A 3,755-nucleotide genomic window follows, 5' to 3' on the forward strand; every position below is an offset into this window, starting at 1 on the left:
GGAAACGGAAATGAGTCTTCCCCATCAATCTGTTCCGTCTGGAAACTGCGGCCGGGGTCTGGAGTCCGGACGTGGAGCAGTGTGGCAAATTCGCAATAATTTTATCAATAGTTTAAATGATGGTGCGGGTGGAGTTTGGGCTTGAGAAGACAAGGCTTTCAAGACAGTCGCACTGAACAACTGAGTTAATAACTAAATTACGAATCTCACTCTTTGGTCCTCAGAGTTAACTCAATATATGTCATTGTCGCTGCCACAAAGTTTGCAAATGAACTGCAGTGGAGGAACAATGCCAGCTCAATGCTTCAAACATTTTCATAACTGAAGAAAGCCTGATAAACATATTTGTAATGCCGTAAAGGAGGTGGAAGGTATAGAGGCAGCGGAACAGTTGAAGATAGGAAAAATTAGAGAGGATGGAGTTAAAATGAGAGAGAAGGGACTGGGATCTCAGCCAAAAGACAGGGTAACTTTAAAATCATTCCCGTTAGTTTCAAGGTAGTTATGGGGGGAAATGGGACTGGCCTTGAGATTCTAAACTACAGTGAGACCAATTTTGATGGGATTTGGCAGACATGAATTGGGATTCGGCAGACATGAATTGGGATTCGGCAGACATGAATTGGGATTCGCTGTTTTCCTCACATCTGAACCTGAATCACTGATAAACGGTATGTGGTGAAATTTGTTTCTGTAATGCAGTGCTGACAACAGTACAGTGAAATACATAAGAATACTACAAATTACAATTTTATACATAAGTAGTGCAAATAGGAGACCAAGTATAGTGAGTTATTGTTCATTGTTCACGGATTTTTTGGAAATCTGATGGCTGAGGGGAAAGAAGCTGTTCCTAAAATGTTGATTGTGTGTCTTCAGGATCCTGTACCTCCTCTCTAAAGGTAATAGCGAGAAGAGGGCATTTCCTGGGTGGTGGGGGTCCTTAATGATGGATACTACCTTTCTGAGGCATCATTTTAAGAACATAGAACACAGAAATCTACAGAACAATACAGGCCCTTCGGCCCATGATGTCGTGCTGACCATATAACCTACTCTAGAAGCTGCCTAGAATTTCCCCACCTCATCGCCCTCTATTTTTCTAAGCTCCATATCCCTATCTAAGCGTCTCTTAAAAGTCCCTGTTGTGGCACCTCTACCACTGTTGCTGGCAGTGCATACTACACACCCACTAATGTGTGAAAAACATCCCCCCTGTACCTACTTCCAAGCATCTCAGCACACCATGATGGAAACAGTTGACATTTTGGGTGAGACCCTTCATCAGGGCTGGAAAGAAAGAGGTTAGGGTATGAAGATGTGGGGGGGGGGGGGAGGAAGAAGAACGAGGATTATAGATGATTCCAATATTCCTCAGTGGTCAAGGAGGTTACATGCTGAACAAATAATTATTTCATTGTTTTTAGGGACAGCACATTGCCTTACAACTCCAACAACCTGGCTTCAGTCTGGACCTCTAGTCCTGCCTGTGTGGAGTTTGCCTGTTCTTTTTCTGGTCTTAGGAGTTTCCTTTGGGTATGGGGGTTACAGACCTCATGGCCAATATAAATTCCACTAATGGTAAGAGTTTCCCTTTAGCCCTGGTTGTGTTCCAGTACTCAGGAACCAATGCTTCTTGCAATTCTAGTGTAATCTCCCTGGTCTTCAAAAGTAAATTTATTATCAAGGTCTGTATATGTTTCAAAATTCAAAGTTTCAAAGTGCATTTATTATCAAAGAATGTATAAATTATACAGCCTTGAGATTTGTCTGCTTACAGGCTGTCATAAAGCGAGGGATCAGAAAGAACCCAATGAACTAAATAAGACCAAATCCCCAGAGCCCACAGAGAAAGAGAGAAAGTAAAACACAAAATAAATTATATAAACAATGGAAGCAAGTAACAATAGCATTCCAAACCAAATGGAGTCCTTAGATCCAATTCCCCGGAATAGGCCCAAAGGTTCGGTATTCAGTTAGTCATATTAGGAGGGCAAATCACCACAAAGTCCGTAGACACGAAGCACAGCAACTGGGGGCAGTCTCACAGCCTTAGCACTGCAGAGCGAGAAGCCCCCAGACTTATACTAGCTTGAAATTCATTTTCTACCAGGCATTCACGGGAAAATAAAGAAATAATTTACAATAAAATGATCTTTTATTCTGTCTTCTCACAGCATAAAGGAAGGCATCCTATTGGCCTGTCCTTTTAAAGGTATGTGCCCCCGCCCAGCTGTTCCTAGAGAAAAAACTACTTGCTGAAGGCAAGATGTTAACACCAGAGCAGGAGGACTAGTGGTTTCAGAGCCACTGTGGCTATGAACCCCGATAATGCTGAGTAGTCCTGCACGTAAAGAAGCCCTTTGGCCGAGCATGATGCCAATTCAAACTAATCCCACCTGCCTGCACAAGGTGTATATCTCTCCATTATGTGAAGGCACCCACTGTTCTCTGTATATCAAATAAAAATCTAAATACTTGATTCATAAACATGCTTGAAACTTTTCCCCTCTCACTTTAAACCTCTTTAACTTATTATTTTGAGATACAGCACAATAATAGTCTTCTGGCCTACAAGCCTGCACTGCCCAATTACACCCTTGTGAACAATCTCACCTCAGGTATTTTGTAAGTATTATTTTGTTGGTGTGCCATTCCTGTAGATGCTGAATTGTGCAAAGTTAAGCACAAGATACTGTAAACCGGACTGTAGAACCTCCATTGGCAACAATAGTACCCTGTACTCCAGAATTGTATGTTTGATATCATGTCCGCCAACACTGCATCCTACTGGCAGATGTTGGTACTGCACATAGCAAATTGGTGGCTGGTACAACTCAAGCCTCAAATGTGCTGATGTGCATCAGTTGCCGTATGAGAATCATTGCTACCTGTTGTACCCAGACACTGGGTTCTTCACAGAAAACTTCAGCTAATCTCTTCCCATCTAGTTTGTCCCAATCCATTTGTAGTTTTAGAGTCTGCTTTTGTGAAGATAAAAAAAAGCCATTCAATCTTTTTGTTAGCTGCAACTTCTCAGGTTTTTTTTTTACTCGAAGGAAACTAGAACTGCAGAAAATATTTAAGGTATCTGTCCCAAAGGTGTTTAAAATATCTTCACAGCTTTATCATTGGTTACATACTTATTTCAACCGAATTGGATAGAAACACCAATGTACAGGAACAGAAGGGCCTCTGGAAAGTGGTGGATATAGCCCAGTCATCACAGGCACTGCCGCAACATAGCAACATCCATAATCAAGGGTCCACACCATCCAGACCAAGCTCTCTTCTTGCTACTACAGTCGGGCAGGAGGTACAGGAGCCTTAGGTCCCACACCACAAGGCTCAGGAACAGTTATTACCCTACAACCATCAGGCTCCTAAACTGACGTGGATAACTTCACTCACCTCAACACTGAACTGATTGCACAACCTACAGATTCATTTTCATGGACTCTGCAACTCATGTTCTCAGTATTATTTATTTACTTATTTTTGCATGATTTATCTTCTTTTGCAAATTGGTTGTTTATTAGTCTTTGTTATGTATTGCTTTTCATCGATTCTGTAGTATTTATTTATTTTCCTGTAAATGCCTGCAAGAAAATGAAGCTCAGGTAGTGTACACGTACATGGATATTACATTCTCTGGGACTAACTGAGCAAACCATGCACTTGTTTAAACCAAGTGAAAGAATGTGACAACTTTCTGTGATAAACACTTTGCAAAGTTTGACACTCACTGATCAATA

Source organism: Hypanus sabinus, chromosome 13, assembly GCF_030144855.1.
Source record: "Hypanus sabinus isolate sHypSab1 chromosome 13, sHypSab1.hap1, whole genome shotgun sequence".
NCBI classification, from domain to species: Eukaryota; Metazoa; Chordata; class Chondrichthyes; order Myliobatiformes; family Dasyatidae; genus Hypanus; species Hypanus sabinus.